This window comes from Hypanus sabinus, chromosome 3, assembly GCF_030144855.1.
Source record: "Hypanus sabinus isolate sHypSab1 chromosome 3, sHypSab1.hap1, whole genome shotgun sequence".
Taxonomy (NCBI): domain Eukaryota; kingdom Metazoa; phylum Chordata; class Chondrichthyes; order Myliobatiformes; family Dasyatidae; genus Hypanus; species Hypanus sabinus.
In genome coordinates, this window is record NC_082708.1 from 133,942,478 (window position 1) to 133,967,593 (window position 25,116).

Sequence of the window (25,116 nt, forward strand, 5' to 3'; positions counted from 1 at the left end):
TCACATCCTTTGGACATTCATCATTATTGTAGCATTATACTAAACATGGAAGTCAAATTGGGTTTAGTGAATTCCTTCAATCATCTGTAAAATAGTGAGGGTTAAATCTGGTTGAATGTTTTTGCTTGAGAATAAATATTATGTGGGATACCCCAACTCTGTAAACTCTAGCCATACGATACTCTAAAATATGCTCAAATCATTCTGGCCTTTATTGCACCATGAGTTTTATTTGCTTCATCATTGGCATTTATGGTCTCATCCCTTCAGCTGTTAAGGGCTTCCTCTCCATCAATTTTCCATAAAGACTTATATAAAGGATTTGGGCACCACACAGATTCATAGAGGGGTAAAGGACCTTCAACACACCAAGTTCTCATAGATGGTCAATCACCCAATTTTACACCAATCTTACCCTTATCCATTTTATTCTCCCATATTCCCAACAGTTTCCTCCCACATTCTATCCTATTTATACAACTTGCATTTGTCCCACCATCATCTTATGAACTCAGTAAAAATAATAAGGTTATGCTCTATAATGTTGTTGTTTAAAGAGATGATTTTGTTCTGACTGAAAGCACAGAGATAGCCGGGAGGCTTCCCACTTTGGGGTAAATGTGTTGTGTGAATGCACTAGCTTCCCAGAAATGATGCTGAGCAGTTGACTTCCACATGACTGAATCAGCACTGACATAATTCCTGCTTCTGTCTTGCCACATTGCAATGGCATAAACGTGACTATGGCTGATGGAAAATCTAATTGCTTGCTTTAATTTATTCCTGAGTTACAGGTAACATTGCCAAGGCCATAAGTTCACAAACTTTGTTTTCCTGGGCTTTCTCTGAACTTGTGACTATAAGACAGGAATGCAGTGATAAATCATTCCAGAACCAGGACTCCAGCCTATTATTTTCAATTGATACCAGACTACTGTTACAGAACCAAGTACACCTCAATGAAGTGCAATATGTACAAACCACCCGTGATCCTATCAGTTAGCAAGCAGAGCAGCTCTAGAAGAAATAGATCATTTATTTCGGCTCAAATTAAAGGAAAAGGAATACATTGGCAGGTTTTGCCACCAATGATTCTGTGTCCTTTTGTATCCACTTACAAATGGAATCAAGCATGCATATATCTGGAGTTCTCTTTTTTTGCAATATCTGGCACTCCTCTCTTTATCAACAGCAAGGTAGTTTTTGTAGAGGTTTTAAAATGCACGCTATTATTTTTCCAATACAACGTTTTTGTTACTTGAACATCCATTATTGGCAGTATAAGGACATGAGTCCTTATTGATCTTACAGAGGTTTATAAACTTATGAGTGTCAATATTCACAGTCCAAGGCTAAGTCATGAGGGGCAAAGTTTAAAGGAGATCTGAGGGACATGTTTTTCACACAGATTTGTGGCAGATATATGGAATGTGCCACCAGTGGAGGTGGCAGAGGAGACTACAATTGCAACATTTAAAAGACACTTGGAGAGATGCTGCCTGACCTGTTGAGTTCCTCCAGCAGTCTGTATGTTGCTCCAGGTTCCAGCATCTGCAGTCTCTTGTGGCAACAGTAATTTCACTCTGTTTTTCATGAAAAGAAAATGGCTGCAGTTTAACAGACATTGGATTATTTTTCCAGTATTTCAATCTTTTCCTCACTTTTTCCATTTAAGCAAAGGTGTATCTTCATTGATAAATCTGCAAAAAGCATTACCAAGTCTAGGTGAACTTATTCATGGACGATTCAACTTATGATCTCTTGATTTGAACCTGTGGTGAACTACATATACCTGTCTGGACACCCCCCCCCCCCGCTGACTGCTCCTGTAGCTCCTCCTACTGACCATGGCTCCTCCCACAGACCCCGGTATAAAGGCAATTGGGGCCTGAGCCCTGCCCTCAGTCTCCAGGATGTAGTATGGTGGTCAATTGCTGCACGTTCTTTCTTCCAGTCAATAAAAGCCTATATCTCGCCTCATGTCTCAGAGAGTTATTGACGGTGCATCAGAACCACACCACTTTCAGCTTCCGTAAATGCTCACTTATCATGAGTTAAGGGGATCCTATGAATTGGAAAGTGAATAAGTTAACCCTTTGGTGACAATCTTTATCACTGATAAATAAATTTATTCATACAAACTTAAAGATGTTAGTATACTACACTGACAGTCTTGTTCCTAGCCAGAGTGGAAATAATTGGTTATCACTTTCATCAATCAAATCCGATGATTTAAACTGCTGTCCTAGACTCTCTGAGTTATGGAGTAATACAATACAGAAACAGGTCATTTGGCCCAACCTGTCCACGCTAGTCCCAGTTGCCCACATTTGGCCCATAACCATCCAAACTGGTTCCATCCATGTACAAATCCAAATGTCCCTTAAATGTTACAATTGTACCTGCCTTGACCACTTCCTCTGGCTCCTTATTCCAGGTCCTTAATACCCTCTGTGTAAAGAAATGACTTCTCAGATCTCTGAAATGTGTGTGTGTGTGAGAGAGAGATGTTTGTTCTGAGTTTGTATATAACTGTTCTCCACTGATTGTAACTTACTGGCAAGATTACCCCTTTTTATCAGGAGCTGCTTTTACTCCTGTCAAAACTCCTGTGTTTCTCTGTTTTTTTAAAAAAAAACCCATTTCTGGAATGAATCAGCTTTGCTTGTGAATAAGCAGCTTGCTGTGAGCCCAGAGTTGTGTCTCTAATTCCTTAGCTGACATAATGTCGTCCACCGACCCTTTTACAAATTTCCCTGTGGTGTACTTGCAGACTTAATCTTGGAGGTTAAATTTATTGGTAAAACTTCTTCTGTATCCAAGGATAGTAAAAATAGATCTCATTCTCTGGTTCACCCTTATCTATTCCTCAGAGGTTTTCAAGTGCTTTTTCAAACATGATCGTCCTTTCACAAATCTACGCTGACTCGGACCAATCCTATTGTTATTTTCCAAATATCTTAATGCCATTCCCTCAAAAAGAGATCCCAGCATATGCCCTGATCCTGATGCCAAGATATTTTATTGCCTGAATATCCAATGTACCCTGAACTCTCCCAATCCTGTGATTAAAGTCGAATATGAGTGACTGGGGTTGTGCAGGTTGGTTCAAGAGCTGAATTGTAACAGGGAAGAAGCTGTTCTTGAATCCGGTGGTGTGGGACTTTTAGTCTTCTGTAGCTCCTCCCCAATAGTACCCGTGAGAAGGTAGCATGGCCTGGATGGTGTAGATTTTGATGATGAATGTCTCATTTGATCCTTGAGGGAGAATGTTAGTCCTTATTCTCACCATTCGACTCTCCATCTTCACCCAAACTATATATTCCAACCTTAGAGGATGAATTCTGGCCTAAGCTAGGTAATTTTTGGGTATATAGCATCATTATATTATTAAGGATGTAATGGGATTAATATGATGGCATGAACATTGATTTCTCAAACTTCTTGTAATTACCCCTCTCCTCTCCTTCAGCATTCCCCATTCTTGTTTCCCTCTCACATCTTCTCTTCTTACTTGCCCAATTCCTCCCTCTGGTGCTCCTCCCCTTTTCCTTTCTTCCATGGTCTTCTGTCCTCTCCAATCAGATTTCCCCTTCTCCAGCCCCTTATCACTTCCACCAATCAACTTCCCAGCTCTTTATTTCACCCTCTCCCGGTGACACCTATCACCTGCCACCTTTTACTTCTCCGCCCCTTCCCCCACCTTCTTCCCCTTTTCTTTCCAGTCCTGACAAAGGGTCTCGGCCCAAAACATTGACTGTTTATTCCCATCCATAGAAGAGCTTCTCCAGCACATTGTGTGTATTGCTCTAGATTTCCAGCATTTGCAGTACCTCTTGTGTCTTTTAATAAGTGTTAAATTTTATACAGAATATCTTTAAATAGAGAAATTTTCATTGAGCTTGTGGCATTTTAACGACCTATCAATACTTTGAGGTCAAGGGCAATTAAAAATGGCATTAGTTGCTAGCTTTTCCTGCAAAATCCATATATGTGAATTTGTAACAAATTCTCTCAACCAGTTGAACATTTTATGGCACTTAAACAACCTGAAAATTGGCTTTTGCCGTGATTTTTGCACATTTCAAGCAATGAAATGGTCTATTCCAGGATGGAAAGAGCTCCAATGTTTACAATACATATCCAGAGGTCCCCTCTCTTATTCTTCCATGCATGATCTGAAGCATCTGGTGCAGTCAATCACTAAGTGTACTCTTAATTCCCCACTCCTCTAGAGTATCAGACTGAAAATTTGACAGATACCAGTAGCAGAAATGTGATGCCTAGTATAGCGATGGCGTATTACCATATGTCCATCCATCACAGTACTTAACAGCTGGCAAACACTTTAACAAAGCACCAGAGAGAAAAGTTATGCTAGGTGTTCCAGCATGTGAAGAGTAATCAAGAAGTTATCCTGTCAGAAGCCAAACTTTGTGGAAAGAAACCTTGCACGTATCTCTCCACTAGGTTCTATTCATTTTCTTTAAAGCTAAGTATTAAGAATTTTGTCATCAAAAAGGCAATTCAAGTTGAATACGTGCTCAAGCCTCATACTCTGACAATCCCTATGCATAATTTTTTTTTATTTCTCACAGAAACCATCCGATACCTTCTCTGAGAAAAAATGCTAATTTAGTGCCAAGTTAATAGCAGTTTCAAATTCTGGGCCCATTGCTACCGGGAACAAAATCTGAGTTTAATTCTTATAGGGCCCTTATAGCCAGCAGTGAAATACTTGCATCAATAGTCAGGATTAAAGGATTACATTTTTTCCTATTGTTGGTGAAGTAACTTTGCTTTTGAGAGTGATAGGTAAAAATTTAAATACTTCTTTTTCAGTGTTTGAATAGACATTCTGAGTAAAAAATTCTGAAAGGTTTGTTCTTATTACAGTTTCAGTTGCAACCACAATTAGCTTCCTCTAATGGTATAATTCCATTTCCATTATCAGTCAGTTTTCCTGCCTCCTCACTCAATTAGATTTACAATTTAATGCAGAAGAGAAGCAATTAAACATGACAGAAGAAAAAGAAATTCTTTAAAGAGTTTGTGTTTGTAGAAAGTGGAATGGCAACCATTTTCTCTCCATGGATGCTGCCTAACCTGCAGCACGTTTTGAGTAATTTTTGTTCTTAAACCAGCAATTTTAGTATTTGATTAAAAATAACAGGAATACTTGTTTAGTCAAGATTCAAGTGAGTGAATTTGTTTTTATATTAGGTGTACTTTTAAGGATTTTATGCTGGTGAGTCAATTTCTAGTCTGGGAGGAGCAATTCACGTAACATCCCCTTTCTCCCTCTTTTTCTCATCTTGGACATCAACGGAGCAATGACAGCCTATGCACAAAGAGCTCAGGAATGCTTGTCTCAAAGCTGCAGAAGCCAGGTTGTTGGGTGTGTTTAAGGCAGAGATTGTTAGGTTCTTGATTGGACATGGCATCAAAGGTTATGGGGAGAAGGCCGGGGAGTGGGTTGAGGACGAGAAGGAAAAAGGATCAGTGTTGACTGAATGGCGGAGTGGACTTGATGGGGCAGGTGGCCTAATTCTGCTCCTGTGTCTTACGGTCTTATGGTATATGGCTGGGCATCAAGGGCATTACTGACTACACAAGGAAAAACTACGTTGACTGTACCTGTGATGCCTCACTCCCTGATGTTCTAAATAACTTTTATGCAAACTTTGAGTCATGCAACACAAAGCTGGCCACTGAACCTACCTCACCCTCCCAGGTGAGCAGCCACAGTCTGAAACAGTAGCAGACATGATCTGGACTCTGCGGAGACACAATGTCCAAAAGGCCGTCAGGCCAGACAATACTACAGACTGACTACCCATGGAGTGTGCACACCAGCTCACCGGCATCTTCATGGACGTAATCAACACTTCACTCTTCCAGGATGCTGTCCCCACCCTTCAAATCAGTCACCATCATCCCTCTACCAATGAATTCTACACCTTCAGAACAAAACGACTAGTGTCCAGTGGCACTGACACCAATCTTCATGAAGTGCTTTGAATGGCTGACAATGGCACATAACAAAAACTCCATTCCTGCCATATTGAACACTCACCAACATGCTTAGTGACAGAACCACTCTACGACAGATGCCATCTGTTGTGCACCTGGCCCCGACACACCTAGAAAACAAGAACACATGTCAGAATGCCCTCTCTGGATTTCAGTTAACTGCTCAACAGTATGGTCCAACAGACCTTGGTGAACAAACTCCTAATCTTCGGAGAATAACCATGGAACCAAACCATTCAAAGAAAAACAGCAAGTATCAAACCATCCTTTCCCGCACATGCAAAAAACCTGTACAAGCAGAAAATAAACTCACCCAAGAAACACACAATATAAAACACAAAAGCAAAACGCATATTTCAGTACAGTTCAGCTCAGTGCTCTTCATGATAGGTTCTTGATTGGACATGGCATCGTAGATTACGGGGAGAAGGCTGAGAACTGGAGTTGAGGAGGAGATAGAAAGAAAAGATCAGCCATGATTGAATGGCGGAGTAGACTTGAAGGCCCAGATAGCCTAATTCTGCTCCTATGTCTTGTGGTCTTACGTTGTTCACCTTTCCCTGATGCCCTCACATACATAAGCTCTGTAGAAGCAAATGGACGATGTACAGAGAGGCGGACACTGGCAAATTAGTGCTCCACCGTAGATCAACATTAATAAGGCCAGTGGTAATGCACTTACTGATCGAAATTGATTAAGCTGAGTTTGGGATAAGAGAACAATCGACCTCACAACGAATTGGAGTAAATTTTGCTCAATATACGTTTCTAATGGCCAACAGGTGAAGCATGTCTCCTGATAGCCTCATTTGTTTGCCTGGAGGTGCAGTCTGGAGTGGAGATGTAGTGATCTCCAGGTGGATACATCCACCTTTAGGTCATCCCACAGTCTCTGGGCAAACAAGCACAGGATAAATTGATCAGTTTTTAGATGAAGGTTCAATAGTTGGCTGGAGTAGAGTCAAAGTGGCCTCATTAAACTGGAGGCCTCCGTTAGTCTTTTCTTTTCATAGGTACTCATAGATTTAAAAATTTCTAAAGTGCTGGTGCAGGCGGTTTCTGGTTGGATATTTATTTTGAATTACTGTTTAAAAATTAATATCAAACTTGAGGCAGAGCATAAATGTATTACAGTTTTATTTTTCATGTCTTGTTTATGTGGAGAAATTAAGGAGTGAAATGAGAACTCAGTATGCTGTAACTACACACAGATCAATCCACCTTACTTTTATACATTCTAGGGGAATGGAGCTGGGTGACAGCATTTATACCTGAGCCCCAATTCCACAGAGAGCTTAATGCTTGTGCTGCTGCTGTCCAAGTGGGGAAGGAGTTCCCTCAGTCTTGTTCAATAAGGGCTGTCAGTATCTGGATCAGGTTATGGACGAAGAATGGGTGGTACATATCCAAAGTCGGTTGGTGTAGGTCTCCGAGGGAATTGTGAAGGAGATCCTGTTTCAATGTGACTACAGCCTTGAGCTGGAGGCTGTTATTCTGGGAAGAAGAAGGCCATTTTAGAAATGCTCATTTTCTTAAGATTCTAACTGATAGTCTGACTTTACAAGGGAATTGACTTACCCTTTTGTTATGAATTTGTGCAATATTGTATGATGATTCTTTTCATTTTATATCCAATTTAAAAGATCTTCTTCATTTTATTACTGACAAATATTCCAGCACCCTCCAAATGTGGTGCAGTTCACAGTCTCAATATCAAAGAGTAAGCTTGCTTCTCAGGTCCGCATGCCTAATTCAAAGGCAGACATTTAAAAGCATGCTGAAATCCCTGTGAGCTCTGTTATTGTGACGTGAAACATATATAATGAAGCCTGGCAGTGCAAATGGCAAGCCATGCAACAATCTAAGACAGGACATCATTTCTTGTAGCTTTAAGTTTAGATTAAGTTAATTTTTAAAAGTTTATGATTGAAATGAACAAACAGACTCAGTGGTCACATTTAGCTACACCTGTACACCTGCTGGTCAATGCAGATTATCTAGTTTGGCCAATCATGTGGCAGCAACTCAAAGCGTAAAAATATGCAGACATGATCAAGAGGTTTAGTTGTTGTTCAGACCAACCATCAGAGTGGGGAAGAAACGTGATCTTATTGACTTTGACCGTAGAATGATCGTTGATGCCACTGGGGGTGGATTGAATATCTCAGAAACTGCTGTTCTCCTGGGACTTCCATGCACAAGTCTCTAATGTTTACAGAGAATGGTGTGAAAAAACAAAAAAGTTCTAGTGAGTGGCAATTCTGTTCCCAAAAACACCTTGTTAAAGAAAGAGATCAGAGAAGAATGGCCACACTGGATCAAGCTGACAGGAAGGTGGCCATAACTCAAATAATCATGCATTCCCACAGCGGTGTGATGAAGACCATCTCTAAATGTACAGCATGTTGAACCTTGAAGGGCTACAGCAGCAGAAGACCATGAACATACACTTCATTAGGCACAGAAACAGTTTGTCAGATAACATACAATGAGGGATACATTAGACATTCTTGTATCACAATTGGGCATCATTAGACATATTTATTTTGTGCAACTTACCATTGAATAAGCTGATAGAGGATAAGGCAGTGAGTTCTGTGAATCTGGCTCTGATTTGCCACTGGTTGCCATATTGATTTTCTAAGGGTGAGGTGTGCCTGCCTTGACCAGGCATTGGGTACACTGCACAATTATACTGATGCAAAATTAATCTCTACACAGGTGAAGCCCAGTTGTTCCAACCCTTTAGCAACATGACCAGTCCTTCTTAAAGGGATAAAGGAAGCAAACTGTTGGTGGAAATCATTGGTTCAGACAGCGTCTGTGGAGGGATTGTCTGTATTTTGGGTCAAGACCTTGCATTAGGACTGGGACACCGCTCAACAAAAGAGTGCATTTTGTTAGTTTCAGAAATAAAGTTCTGTGATATAATTCATGTGTATAAGAAAGGTTGTGTCGATGTATTTCCCTTTATTGATGCTGACCAGCTGAGTTCCTCCAGCCAAAGCCAATAGGTGGCAGCAGAGATCTGCCAATGGCATCAACACAACCTTCCTTATGCACATAAAACTAGAGTATACTAAAGAGGCTTTGAAGTGGACAGCTCATCCTTTGACTAAACATGACTAATTATAGTTATTAATATGCAGATGTTATTGAGTAATTTATACTAAAATCCAACTTCATTCTGTTGTTTCAGGCAGTGCCATTACTGATGTTTCTATTCTGTACTGAACATTAAAGAAACAGTTTCTCTTACCTTTCTGTGGTCACACTGATGGGCTGAAGTAAGGAAAGCTTTCAAAATTTTTTGGCATTTATACGTTACCAGGAAAAAAATTAAATAACTTTGTGGGAAATATTCTGAACATATTCTTAATATACCCCATTCTTTTTTGAGAAATGAGTTAAACTGATCTATCTGTCACAGCCCCTAATGTATTCTTAGGTTCCTAGGGTCATGTAATGCTTTTTGAGAAAAGAAAAACGGGCTTTAGATCTTTCATTTATGGATAAGCTCACAAAAAGTAACCTGACATGAAAAAAAAACGGAGCTGCCGATGAAAGCTGCCATCTTGCTCAGCTTTTGTAGTCATCCGAAATAGGGTAGATTAATTACAAAACTGTGCATTAGCAGAAGGTAATGTTGACACAAATATAAATCAAAGGATCTGAAAGGCAAACATTATCACACTGTATGCCTCAGGTACAGCAGCAGGGGTTTATTAACTGTATTCTATTTGTTCAAGAGAATATTAGATTTCCACACAAAGATGTGACATGTGAATCTGTTAAATTGGCTTCTGAGTACAGAGCTACTGTAGTTGTAACCAGACTCCAGCAAGTTCGGCCTCTAATAAACTGGTGAAATGGACAGCAAATTGATAATAACCTCATGTATTTACTGTATCCCGGTGTATAATTTTCCAAAGATCTCATGGTCAGCATAAAAACAGAATACACTTTCTGACCATAACACAACATGCAAAATTAAAAAACCTTGTAATACAGCCTTTTGGGATTAACACCTTCCAGTTGGTCATTCTTGCAGAGGATATTTCAGGACTTTAAGTGGAAGATGCGTGAGAATATAACCCAGCTGTGTTAAGAAAAATGTGAACTCAAAGATACCAATTTAGTGACACTGTTTTGGATTCCTTTAACACGGCTCTTGCCGTTCTCAATTGCTATCATGCTGTCAGCCCAGGTCAAGATGTCTTCAGTCAGGTGCGCCGTTTTTGAAATCTCCAGGTTTACATACAAGAGGGTTTTGCTTTCTTTTGAATTAGCAAATGATATTATGCGTTCTGAGTTTGACGAGATAAAATACAACAGCATTGGGAAAAGAGTGTCTTGCTCGCAGTATTACTGTACACTTTGACTCCTCCTTTTACTGCTGAAAAATCCACTTCAGATCCATGGTTACTGAATGAAGTTCTATACATGGCATAGTTCTTAGTAATGACTTAGGTCCATCAGGAACTTTAGAGAGATTGCCAACACATCAACTATAAAATATTTGATCTAAAATTTGTAATTATAACAGCAATTAATATCCGAATGATAATTTTTGTTGTTCGTACTTGCCTGCATCCGTAACTCCCAATTCCCAGCGTGTAATCCACAACTGACTGACACAATTCATTGTAAATTCTAGAGAAAACCCAAGGAGTTTGGCAGATTCTGAGATACTCAAACCACCCATCTGGCACCATCAATCATTCACGGTCAAAGTCACTCAGATCCCATTTCTTTCCCAATCTGACGTTTGGTAAGGAGAAGGTGGAGGTCAATTCCAAGCTTAGGCTACTGGTGGCTGAAGGCAGCACTGCTATTAGTGTAGGCCGCAAGACCAGAATTGGACGACCATATATATCTCAGTAAGGTATAGGATTGAGGGATTTTACAGAGACTGGAAAATGTGTCAGGCATAAATTTATAAAAAAAAACCAAAGGTGCCAATGTGGATTAGCAAGTGCAAGAGTAAAAGGTGATAGGAATGTGATTCAACTTAGAAGGCAGGAAGATGAGTTTTAGCTGATTTCATACATGGAGAAACTCCATATTGTGGCTGGAACCTAGGCAACTGGGCAGGAATAGTTTAGGATGTTTAAATCTCTGTGTAGCAAGTGGTGGATGAGGAGTTCAGCAACAGGCTCGGTAAAGCAGACTTCTACTTGGACATTTTTATGGAGATAAAAATGAGCAGCCTCAGTAATTTCACAGGATTGTAGTGGGAGGTTCACCTTGTTGATGAAAAATGCAGCAACTGTGAAGGACCTATTTCTGATAGCTGTCAAAGGGATGGATGAAGCTGGTAGCTTGAGAACAGCTTGAGGCAGGAAGAAGAAAAATATCTTTCTGTAGTTTTAACACTGGATTTTGACCAAGGAAAGCAACTGGAGTCCATATGCGGCTGAACCATGATGTAATTGAAAACACAGATTAGCCATGGTCCAATGAAATGGCAGTAAAAGTTCAATGGTTTAATCTATTATTTATACGCAAAAAGCCGACCCAACAAGGTGAGCTAATAGGTTCTGAGATCTTGTCATCGTCGTCGTCAGGTCACATCTGGAATTTCCAATTGGCAGACGATTTCCCTCCACGCCACTCTGACATATTGGGAAATAATGTTCGTGGCAGGTTACAGCAGTGGTCTGCCTTTGCCTTCTGCCGGGTGAGTTTAAAGAGATCACCAGCTCGTGCAGTGGATGACCAGGACGTCTAAGTGTCTTGTCGTGCTCTTAGCGCTCCACAAACACCTGCTGGCCTGCCTTCTTGACCGTTGGACCATTAATCGGTCTCCTCTGGTCAATCTGCCAGGGCCAGACTTCACACGCTGGGACAGGATGATCCCTACCTCACCGAGGGTTGAAGACCCGTCGGCTACCCTCACCTGGTTTGGCCTGTCTACTGAGATGGTTTACTGGGGTGTGGTCGCTGCGTGTGTTACAGCTACTTGGAGCCGCAGGTGAGAGCTGAGCACCAGGTGGGGACCAAAGGTGGACGAGCTGCCCTGAAAAAGGGCATGGCAGGCCCCCTCACCAGAGGTGCTACCCCTCCCTAGTCACCCCATACACCCCTTTGAGATATACAAATGTATTTATTCCAAAAGAAATAATAAAACACTGAAATTACTATTTTATATGTTTCCATTTTTCTCATTTGTTCATATCTGGACTTTGTTTTCTCAGCAGGTTCATTGTCTTCAAGACTAGTTATAGAGAACCATTTTAAGATAAGGGTGTTTTCTGGGGAGACTGCTTTAATCGAGCATGTACATCAATAAAATTGTAGAACTTACCAGGGTTTGGAAATAATAGAGAATATTGATGGAGGTGTAATGAGAACCCAATGTCTTATTCACTTACAATGATCTTTTCATATTTTGGATAGTTTTCTTATTTGTATGCCCAGTCCAATACATATAGGACTATATTCTGTGAGTTATGAAGTTGCATTCAGTAAGTGCAATGGTGGTGGCATCCGTCGGTCTCGAGAGACCATGGATCTGCACCTGGAGCTCCCAGGGTGCAGGCCTGGGCAGGGTTATATGGGAGACCGGCAGTTGCCTAAGCTACAGGCCTTCTCCTCTCCATGCCACTGATGTTGTCCAAGGGAAGGGTACTAGGACCCAAGCAGTTTGGCACCAGTGACGTCGCAGAGCGATGTGTTGTTAAGTGCCTTGCTCAAGGACACAAACACGCTGCCTCAGTTGAGGCTTGAACCAGTGACCTTCAGGTTACTAGTCTGATGCCTTGTTCACTAGGCCACACGCCAATAAAGCAATCTGAAATGAAAGTATTTATACATGAACATTTGAGATCTCCTTAGTCCTGAGAGCTAACTACAGAGAGAGCCCGCACTGGCATATCAGAGCATCCAACATCTATGTGAAATTGCAGAAAATGAGAGAGTGACAAGAGCAATCAGCAAGAATAATACAGCTTGTAGACTGCAGGCTTCTGAAACATAACATAATTCAGCGCCACATGGCTGTTCATGTGAATCACATTTTACCTTCTTTTGATGCTTGCAGTATGTGACGATTTGAAGAAAATTAAACTTCTGGTATTGTTGATTTCAGTAAAATAGGCTAAAAATGACTGTAAATATGATTCAGTAATCAGGCCCCAATTCTGATGAAAGTTCAGCAAATTGAAATGTTAACTCTGTTTTTCTTCTCCACAGCTGCTTCCTACCATGCTGTGAGGTTTCAGTGTTTTCTGCTTTCGTTGCAGCTTTCCAGCATCGATAATATTTTGCTCTTATATCTGAGGAAATTACTGTCTGGGCAATGGAAAATGAACAAATTCAACCAATCCTCCTGTTACTAGAGGGGATTAACCAAATTATTCGAGTTTAACTCTGAAAAATTGCAGCCATATCATGCACTTCTACCCAGATTTGTTTGAGTACCTTTAATAATTTTGGGAGAAAAAGCCCAACTTGAGTTCAGTGACATCAAATCTCAGAAGAGGAGGTGAAACCATTCACGTCATTGTGTTGTTCATAATGTACAAAGATATTAAATTAATTTCTGTATTTAAATGGATAGAAAGTTAAGACTCATTTACACTTGCATGATTTCCCTGTATCTTTTCTGTCAGCTGTAGTATTTATTACCAAAAACAAAAAGAGGAGATTTTACCTCTGGTTTGGTGAAAATCAGAATTTTCTGATTTCATGACAAAAATTGGTGAATGGGTGGAATGGGTAATAGGTCTGGAAAGTATGAATAGACAACAGTGTAGTTGTAGGATGGTTGCAATAATTCAATTCCCTTGGCAAATAAATGCCCTTTATTTTAGTAAGCCATTGATCATGCTCTGGTATTCAAAAACTGCTGTTGCTGAAATTCTGAAACAATGGCACAGTTAGTAGAGATACTGCCTCACTGCCAAAGTGACTGGGTTCAATCCTGACCCCCAGTGCTGTCTGTCTGCAATTTAAAACTAGTTTATTTTCTCTCTTTCTCAGTGCTGATAAAAGGTCTTTAACCTTCTGTGTTAATGCTATTTCTCTTTTCATAAACTGGTCATTTTCTGTTGGTTGTAACATTGATTTATTTTTTTGGTTGTAAAGTTGATTTTATGAAGATAGCTTGAGTTTAAATGGAAAAAGGTTCTCACTTCGGCTTGGCAAAGTTTGGATAAAATGAACCACTAAATCTGATTCAGACAAGTCAAAAGAGCGAATTATATTGGGGTTTTTGTCATGGTTACAATTGTGTTCTATATTAGTGCCTAACCAATTTATAAGATAGTACTGGCTTCATATGCCAAAAATAAAATGATGAGCTGTAGCAACCAGATTGTAATCAACCAAATATGGCCAGTAGCCTTTTCTTGTTTATGATTTCTTTGTTGTTATGACAACCAAGCATTTTTGAATAGGGCATTTGGGGAATAGGAAATATTCTGAGGGCAATGTTACAATAGTCATGGGGGGGGGGGTGTTCAATACAAATGCAGGTAGATTGGAAAAATCAGGTTGGTGTTGGATTCCAGGAAGGGGATTTTCAAGAGTGCCTATGAGATGGTTTTTTAGAGCAGCTCATGGTTGGGCCACTAGAGTTATTCTAGATTGGATGTTGTCCAATAAAGCAGAATTGATGAGGCAGCTTAAGGTAAAAGAACACTTAGGGACAGGTGATCATAATATGATTGAATTCACCCTAAGATTTGAGAAGGGGAAGCTAAAGTCAGATATTACAGTGGAGTAAAGGGAATTACAGAGGCATGAGAGAGGAGTTAGCCAGAATTGATTAGAAAAGAGCACTCACAGGATGATGGCAGAGCAGCAATGGCTGGAATTTCTGGAAGCAATTTGAAAGGCACAGGACATATACATCCCAAAAAGTAAGAAGTATTCTAAAGGCAAGATGACACAACTGTGGCTAATAAGAGAAGTCAAAGCCAACATAAAAGCCAAAGTGAGGGCTTATAATAGAGCAAAAATTAGTGGTAAGTTAAAGGATTGGGAAGCTTTTCAAAACTAACAGAAGGCAACTAAGAAAGTCATTAAGAAGGTAAAGGTGGAATATAAAAGTAAGCTATCCAATAATATTGAAGAGGATAGCAAAGGTTTCTTCAGACATGTTAAGTGTAAAAGAGAAGCAAGAGTGGATACCAGACTGCTGGAAAACAGTGCTGGAGAGGTAGTAATGAGGGAAATGCTGGATGAACTGAATAAGTGTTTTTGTATCAGTCTTCATTTTCTAACAGTATGGTGGGAGTTTCAGGTGTCGGGGTCATGATGTGTGTGAAGTCACTGTTACTATGGAGAAGGTTCTTGAGAAACTGAAAGTTTTGAAGGTAAATAGTTACCTGAACCAGATGGTGCACAAATCAGAGTTCTGAAAGAGGTGGCTGAAGAGTTTGTGGAGGCATTAGTAATGACCTTTCAAGAATCACTAGATTCTGGAATGGTTCCAGAATACTGAAAAATTGCAAATACAACTCCACCCTTCAAGAAGGGGGGTAGACAGAAGAAAGGAAACTTAGAAAGGAAACTATAGGTCAGTTTGTCTGACCTCAGTGTTTGGGAAGATGTTGGAGTCAATTATTAAGAATGGGATCTCAGGGTACTTTAAAGCACACAATAAAATAAGCTGTAGTCAGCATGGTTTCCTCAAGGGAAAATCTTGCCTGACAGATCTGTTGGCATTCTTACAAGAAATAACAAGCAGGATAGACAAAAGGAGAATTGGTCAATGTTATGTACTTGGATTTTCAGAAGACCTTTGACAAGGTGCCACACATGAGGCTGCGTAACATGCATGAGCCCATGGAATTACAGGAAGGATTCTAGCATGGATAAAGCAATGGCTGAATGGCAGGAGAATAAAGAGAGTCTTTTCTTGTTGGCTGCTGGTGGCTAGTGGTGTTACAGAGGGTTCTGTGTTGGGAGCGTTTCCTTTTACATTATATGTCAATGGTTTGGATGATGGAATTGATAGCTCTGTTGTAAAGTTTGCAGACAATATGAACATTGGTGGAGAGGCAGGTAGTTTTGAGGAAGTGGAGAGGCTACAGAATGACTTAGACAGATTAGAAGAATGGCAGCTGGAATACAGTGTCAGGAAGTGTATAGTCATGCACTTGATTGGAAGAAATGAAAGGATTGACTATTGTCTAAGTGAAGAGAAAACACAAAAAAACTGAGGCACAAAGGGACTTGGGAGTCCTTGTGCAGGATTCCCTGAAGGTTAATTTGCAGGTTGAGCCTGTGATGAGGAAGGGAAATGTGATGTTAGCACTCATTTCAAGAGGACTAGAATATAAAAACAAGGATGCGATGTTGAGACTTTATGACACAGTGCAAGGCCTCACTTTGAGTGCTGTGAGTAGTTTGGGCCCTTTATCTTGGAAAGGATGTGCTGAAACTGGAGAGGTTTCAAAGGGATTTCACAAAAATGATTCCAGGATTGAATGGCTTGACATGTGCGGAGAATTTGATGACTCTAGACCTGTATTCACTGGGAAATCAGAAGAATGAGGGTTGACCTCATTGAAACCTATCGACTGTTTAAAGAACTTGATAGAGTGGATGTGGAAAAGGTGTTTCCTATGGTAGTAGAGACTAAGATCAGAGGATACAGCCTCAAAATAGAGGGATGTCCTTTTAGACAGAAATGAGGGGGAGTTTCTTTACCCAGAGAGTGGAATTCTTTGCTGTGGAGGCCAAGTCTTCATGTGTATTTAAGACAGAGGTTGATATATTCTTGATTAGTCAGGACATGAAGGGATACGGGAGAGGGCATGAGATTGGGGCTGAGAGGGAAAATGGATCTGCCATGATCAGACTTGACGAGCTGAATAGCATGATTCTGCTCCTATATCTTATGGTCTTGTGGAGCTCAGTATGAAATGCACAACTAATAGGAAAATGCAGATTTGTGTGCATCAAGAAAAATCAATGCTGAAGTGAATTATTGGTCTTTGATTCATTGGACATCTTGCATCTTCTTATGTCATGCAGAAGCTCTGTGTCTACTTACACATTAGACATGCAGTCTCTGGGCAGCCTGGAGTAAATTAAATGCTAAAAACTGTATTCTTTGGATGATGAAGATTAATTAAAAATTAGCTGCTCCTGCTCAGGACACATATTATCTAGTTTCTTATTAAATGTATTTTATATACATGTGTGAGTTAGAATGAAATAGAAAGGTGTTTCTATTTGGAGGAGGAGAGTCTTGTTAAGCATAAATACCAACCCAAATGTCAATGTCTTTAACTGTGCTTGTAAATTTTATGTAATTTCATACAATATTATTTAACCAATCTTGCAACATTCAAAAAAGCACCAAGTCATAAGATGAAAGAAGAAATAAGTATTAGCTTGTGGTTGAAGAGTAGTTAGAGAAGTCAGATTACAGGGCCAGGAAAGCCCAACCTCAGCTCTAAGAAGCAAATTGAATTTTTACATATTTTGTCTTTATGGTTCATCTCAGTATTCTGTTGAATCATGAAAGTAGTTAAAATCTTTCTTATCACTTTTATTTGCTTATGTGGATAGATGTAAAGCCAATAAATCAAGATCATTTGCAACAACAAATTTGAATTTGTACCATTTGAAAGGACAGTATAGATAAGTTTCATATTAGCCACAAAGCTCTATCTTATTTAGCAATGCAACTTAGAAGCACCACTAACTGAGCAATCTAAACTAAGAGTTTCGTTACCACTTTAACTTTGGAACTGAATACCTTCTAGCTCTGCAACATTGCATCTTTATTGCATCAGTTCCATCTTAACTATCCTGGCTGCTGAATCTTCCATTCATACTTATATGATCCATAAAAGCAAAAAATCCCATGATCTTTTGGCCAAACGCCATCTTTACCTCAGCATCTTAAAACTAGTGCTCAAATCCCACTCCAAACCATTTATTAAATCCCAACATGACAATTGTTATCATCTTAAACTTAGAAGTTCCAATCCTTCTGTTTCAGTCTTCTTATGAGATCATAGAAGATAGAACATTATAGCAGAGTACAGGCCCTTCAGAAAATTAAGTTATGCTGACTTCTTAGCCAACTCTAAGATCAAGCTAACCCTTCCCTCCTACATAGACCGTCACTTTTAAATTATCCATGTGCTTAGCTAAGAGTCTTTTAAATGTCCCTACTGTATCTGCCTCTATCACCACCTCTAGCACTGCATTCCATGCACCTGCTACTCTGATTTTAAAAATAGAACTTACCACTGACATTGCCCCTACACTTCCTTCCAATCACCTTAAAATTATATCCCTCGTATTAGCCATTTCCACCTTTTGGGGAAAAATCCCTGGCTGTCCACTCGATCACTTCATCCTGAACACCTCTATCAAGTCACTTCTCATCCTCCTCGCTAAAGAGAAGCCCTAGCTCACTCAAACCATCCTCATAAGACGTGCTCTCTAATTCAGGCAGCATTCTGAAAAATCTCCTGTGAATTCTCTGTAAAGCTTCCACATCCTTTCTAGAATGAGACAACCAGAATGGAACACAATATTGCCTTACTTTACTTCATATCACTCTCTCTCTCTCTCTAACCTTTGCACTGATGGGCCTGTCCTATGCTGCAGTCTTCCATGTATAATGTTCTCCAGGAGTACAATACTCTGTAACTTAGTCTTGTGCATCTTGCTAATCTTGCACTGTTGATTTGGATTCCATGTTTCATTCACTATCTATTCCCCATTCCTCTCCAAACTCAGTCTCCTTCCTGTAAGATCCTGTTTGATTTTTCCAACCATTTTCATTTCACCCATACGAATCAATATGGGTCATTTCTCTACAATATATGTATAAAATTGGTGTAAGCAATTTACTTTATGTGTAAGGATCAACACATGATGTATATTTTGTCTTTAACTTATTGTTGATAATTGGCCCACCTCTTTAGAACAAAGATGATTATCATTCCATTGATAGTTTTACATGACACATGTTCTAAACTAATGTCCAGCACAGTGAATAAGAAAGAAAACTTCAGTTGGAAAACCCCCCAGAAAATACTGGAATAACTTAGCGAGGCAACCAGTACTATGGCAAGAGTCAAATGTTCTGTTTTTGATGAAATTCTGATGAAAGGAAAATCATGCCTGCAAACCTACTGCAATTCTTTGAGGAAATTACAAGCAGGGTAGACAGAGGAGATGCAACAGACGTGGTGCACTTGGATTTTCAGAAGGCCTTTGACAAGGCACCACACACAAGGCTGCTTAGTAAGATAAGAGCCCATGGAATTCCAGGAAAGTTGCTAGTGTGGGTAGAGCATTGGCTGGTCGGAGGAAAACAGAGAGTGGGAATAAAGGGATCCTATTCTGGCTGGCTGCCGATTACCAGAGGAGTTCCACAGGGGTCGGGTGTTGGGACCGCTGCTTTTTACAATGTATGTCAATGATTCGGACTATGGCATTAATAGATTAAGGCGTACAAAAAAGCTGGATGAACTCAGCAGGTTGGGCAGCATCTGTTGAAAGAAGCAGTCAATGTTTCGGGTCGAGACCCTTCATCAGGGCCCTTTGAGGTATTAATCTTCGAGGTATTAATAGATTTGTGGCTAAATTTGCCGATGATACAAAGATAGGTGGAAAAGTGGGAAGTGTCGAGGAAACAGAGCCTGCAGAGAGACCTAGATAGTTCAGGGGAATGGGCAAAGAAGTGGCAAATGAAATACAATGTTGGGAAGTGTATGGTCATGCACTTTGGTGGAAGAAATAAATGGGCAGATTATTATTTAGATGAGGAGAGAATTCAAAATGCAGAGATGCAAAGGGACTTAGGAGTCCTTGTACAAAGGTCAACTTCCTTGTTGAGTCAGTTGTGAAGAAGGTTGGCATTCATTTTTAGAGGTATAGAATACAAGAGCAGGGATGTGATGTTGAGGCTCTTTAACACACTCATGAGACCACACTTGGAGTATTGTGTGCAGTTTTGGTCTCCTTATTTTAAAAAGGATATACTGACATTGGAGAGGGTTCAGAGAAGATTGAATCTAGGAATGAAAGGGTTACCGTATAAGGAACGCCTGGCAGCTCTTGGGCTGTAATTCCTGGAGTTCAGGAGAATGGTGGGGGGGGGGGGGGTCTCATAGATACATTTTGCATGCTTAAAATGCCTGAACAGATTAAATATGGCAAAGTTCTTTCCCATAGTAGTGAATTCTAGGACAAGAGCGCACAACTTCAGGATTGAAGGACATCCTTTTAGAACTGAGAAGCAGAGAAATTACTTTAGTCGGAGGGTGGTAAATCTGTGGAATTTGTTGCCAGTAGCGGCTGTGGAGGCCAAGTCACTGGGTGTATTTGAGGCAGAGATAGAAAGGTTCTTGTATAGCCAGGACATCAAAGGGTATGGAGTGAAAGCAGGGGAGTGGGGATAACTGAAAGAATTGGATCAGCACATGATTGACTGGCAGAACAGACTTGATGGGCTGAATGGCCTACCTCTACTCCTATATCTCATGGTCTTATGGTCTAAAAAACTCAAGTTCCAACTGGATGAAGTTATGAAACGGAACTAAACAATCAGGTAATAACACTACTGTTATCCTACAAGAATGGATCAGAAGCTGGATATTCTGTGCTATATGTCACACCTAATTTAAGACCATGGGACATATGAGCTGAATTAGGCCATTCAGCCTATTGAGTCTGGTCTGCCATTCCAGCATGGCTAATTTATTATTCCTCTTAACATTCTCCAGTCTTCTTCCCATAACCTTTGACACCCTTAATAATTAAGAACCAATCAACTTCCAGTTTAAATAAACCCAATGAGTTGGCCTCCACAGTTGTCTGTGGCAATAAATTCCACAGATTCATCATGCTCTGGCTAAAAAATAATTCTTCATTTCTGTTCTAAGAGGATGTCCTATTCTGAGGCTGTGCCCTCTTGTCTTATACTCCACCACTATATGAAACATCCTCTCCATGTCCACTCTATCTGAGCCTTTCAATGTTTACTAGTTATAAATGAGACCCCCCCCCCCATTCTTCTAAACTCCAGCGAGTACAGGGACCAGAGCCACAAAATGCACCTCATACATTAAACCTTTTGCTCCTGGATTGTTCTTAAAGCCTTTCCATCTGGGCATTCCAGAAATGTGCTCCTAAACCCTTTCCTTGTCAGGATAATTGAAACTCCAACAATGTTGATATACTTCAATATAATCAGAATCAGATTTATTATCACTGGCATGTGACATGAAATTCGTTAACTTAGCAGCAGCAGTTTAATACAATACATAATATAGAAGAAAAAATAATAATATTAATAAATAAATCTTATTCAGTATACTTTATACACTATTCATATATTGAGTAGATTAAAATAGTGCAAAAATAGAAATACTATATATTAAAAAAAGTGAGGTAGTGTCCAAGGGTTCAATGTCCATTTAGGAATCAGATGGCAGAGGGGAAGAAGCTGTTCCTGAATCACTGAGTGTGTGTCTTCAGGCTTCTGTATCTCCTCCTTGATGGCAGTGGCATATCTAAGGTATGGCAGGTATGGCACGTGCCCTGGGTGCCACTTGAAGGGGGGCACCACTGAGCAGTTTCTATTAAAGTCAGACAAGCCATCCTTGGATAGTGAAGAAAGAATTTTCTTCAGATGTGTGATCTGTCTTTGATTATCATGGGTGAGAAGCATTAGGATGGCCTTATTTCAGAGCATTGTGTAAGAAGACCATAAAACATTTCTTCATGAAGAAGAAGGAAAGTGGAGCTGAAGGATGGAAGAGACGAAAGTTGGAGTCGGTGGAAGCCAAGAAGTTGAGCAAGTTCTTTATGCCCTTCTTTGAAAAGCCCGGGACAAGTAGTTCAACACGTTCCATGGAGTCTCCTGCACCTGCTACAAGTTTGTTAGAATCCAAAGGTGGATCAAGTACAAATGCGTCACAAGCCGAGGAGGAAGTCAAGTCAGATAAATCCGAATATGAGATTAAGAGTGAGGCTGCCACAGAGAACGTGGACGTGACAGGAGGGGAAGACGGTGGTGGTGGTGGTAATGTTGAGTTTATAAGATTTTACCTGATGAGACTGAACCTGACGACACTGAACCTAGTGAACTGGATGGTGTCAAAGAGCCTCGAACTGTCATACCAGAAGTGATTGAACAGCATGACATTGGACTTCTGAAGTTCAACAAGGATACTGGAAAAGCAATTATGCCTGACACGTTGAGAACAGAAATAAAAAAGCTGGGTTCGAAGTACTTTCAGAACAGTGAGGGGCCTTTCCTACCAACAAATAACCGCTTAATGAACAAAACTTGGTTCAAGAGGAAATTGGGAAATGGTCATGGTGAAGAAGTGACTCGGTCATGGCTGGTCTATTCCCCTCCTAAAAAGTCTGCATTTTGTATCTGTTGTCTTCTCTATTCCAGGCCAGACCATCAATCCTCATTGGAGCAGGAAAGAGGATTCAACCAGTGGAAAGCACCTGAAGGGATTAGTGTTCATGAAAATGCCAAGTATCATTGGGAATGCTTCACACAGTGGAAAGAAATTTAGCTGGAAACAGAGGAGTTATTGACGCGGTATTTCAGTCACAGATTGTGAAGGAAAAGCAGAAATGGTGTGATATCTTGATGAGAATCCTTCACTGCATAAAATTCCTTATGACTCAGAACCTGGGTTTGCAAGGACACAGGGAGTCACTTCAGCTAGATGATGACTCCAATGTGGGAAATTTCCTTGCCTTACTGAAACTACTGGCCATCTTTGACCCTGTCGTAAAAGAACACCTCACTCATTTGGAAAGTCATCCTGGATCCATGTCTTATCTTTCACTGGGTGTCCAGAATGAATTCATCCATGTGATGGCATCCACTGTTCGCCAGAGTTTACTGAGAAGCATTCGCAAAGCCAAGTACTATGGTCTCATGTTTGACTCGACTTCTGATCAGGCATACCGTGAGTGGATGTCAGAAGTGCTGAGGTATGTGGAAGTGTGTTAGAAAGTCCTTCCTTGGTTTTATCCAGATAAGCCAGAAGGATGCTGAGAGCTTGATTGAAGACATCTTGAAACAGCTAGAGAAGGACGAAATGGAGCTAAGTGAGAATAAGTGAGAAAAACAACCTGGCAGTGTTTGTGAATTGCGATAATCACTCACTCAACTTGGTGGGTGTACATGCAGCCTAGCAGGATACAATGATGGTCACGTTATTTGGAACTATCGAAGCTCTCTACGTGTTTTTCTCTCATTCAACACAGCACTGGAAAAAAATTCAAAAATGCCGTGCCTGTGGTTGTTAAGTCATAGTCCAGGTGGAGTGCAAGGACAGAAGTAATGAAGCCCGTCAACAAGTACCTTGAGGAGATACTTCAAGTTCTCCAGGATATGATAGACAATGAAAACGAGACCAGTGAAACAAGAAGTGATGCAAGGCAGCTGTACAACTGCATGTTGAGTTACGATTTTCTGGTTTTACTAGGATTTTGGAACAAAGTACTCATTCGCATTGACCGTATTCAAAAGAGGCTGCAGGATCCTATCATGAACTTCCACGATGCTGCCCTGGATTTGAAAGCTCTCCGAGATCATTTTTATGATGAAAGAAAAGTGTTGGTCGATGAGTCACTCGAAAAAGGAGTTGGTCATTGTTGAGAATGGAATATTGTAGTTGAAAGACGTCAGAGACAAAAGAAACGAATGGCTGATGAGAACTCAAGAGACGCTGGGTTAACAGCTAAGGAGGAAATGGAAAGAGTCATGAAGGGAACATTTGACGGTCTTCACAGAGAAATGGATGAAAGGTTCGCTCGTTTGCATGATACTGACGCCAAGTTTGGGTTCCTCCTCGATGTCGAGGGACTGTTACAGCGCCGACAATAACAACTTAAAGAAGAAGTGCGAAAATTTGGGCGAATTGTACAGCTCCGATGTTGATGGACAGCAGCTATATGAAGAAATTATGGATTGAAGAATGTTGCCATCAAGGTGGGTCAACATGAAAGTAGCAAGACCTGAAGAGCTTTTTGAACTTATTGTTTAATATGGAAATAAGAGCATCTTCCCCAATCTTCACATTACTATTCAGATAATGCTAACCATTGCAGTTTCCATCGCCAGCTGTGAGAGATCATTCAGCAAGTTAAAACCAATACTTTTGTACGTTTGTATTTGAGAGCTTCCATGGGTCCAGGCAGACTCTGTGATCTTGCTCTGCTGGGTGTAGAAAGAGAAGAGACTGAGAAAACTGCCTTTAATCGCTTCATAGACCAATTTGCATCAGTGAAAGCAAGGAAGGTGCGGTTATAATTTACATGTAGTGCCATAATTTGTTAATTAAAAGATTAACGAGCTTGACTTGTATTTTTGAGCTGATATTATGGTAAATTTATCTAAAAGATGGGTGTCAGATGTTTGGACAGGGGTGCAAATTCAGTGCTTGCCGTAGGCGCTATTTTCTGTAGATATGCCCCTGCCTGATGGTAACAGTGAGGAAAGGGCATGCCCTGGGTGCTGGGGGTCCTTAATAATGGACGCTGCCTTTCTGAGACATTGCTCCGTGAAGACGTCCTGGGTACTTTGTAGGCTAGTACCCAAGATGGAACTGACCAAATTTACGACCCCCTGCAGCCTCACAAGATGACGTATTTGATTGACACCCTGTCCATCACCTTAAGACTTCATTCCCTCCATCAGTGGAGAACAATAAAATCAGTATATGTGAATTACAATTTACTCTGCAGGGTCTCAGTATGTGTCTTTTACTGTACCTCTCAAACCCATGGCTTCGTCCCAGGTAGAAGAACAGGGCAATGTACATTTAGGATTACCACCACCTGGATATTTCACTCCAATGCAATGATTGTCCTTATTTGCAAGCATGCCACTGCTTTTTTCACTGTTTTTTTAATTTTTATTGGATCAAGCCCTTGAAACTCTCTCCTTCAGAGCATTCAGCGAGTATCTTCATCAGACTCACTGCAGCAGTTTGAGTAGGTGGCCTGCTGTGACCTTCTCAAGAGCAATTGCAGGCAGTCAATAAACGTTAGTCTTCCAACGTGAATGAATTAAATTCAGAAGATGATCAATTGCTCTGCTCCTTCACTTTAAGCTTCCAGCTCTTTCCA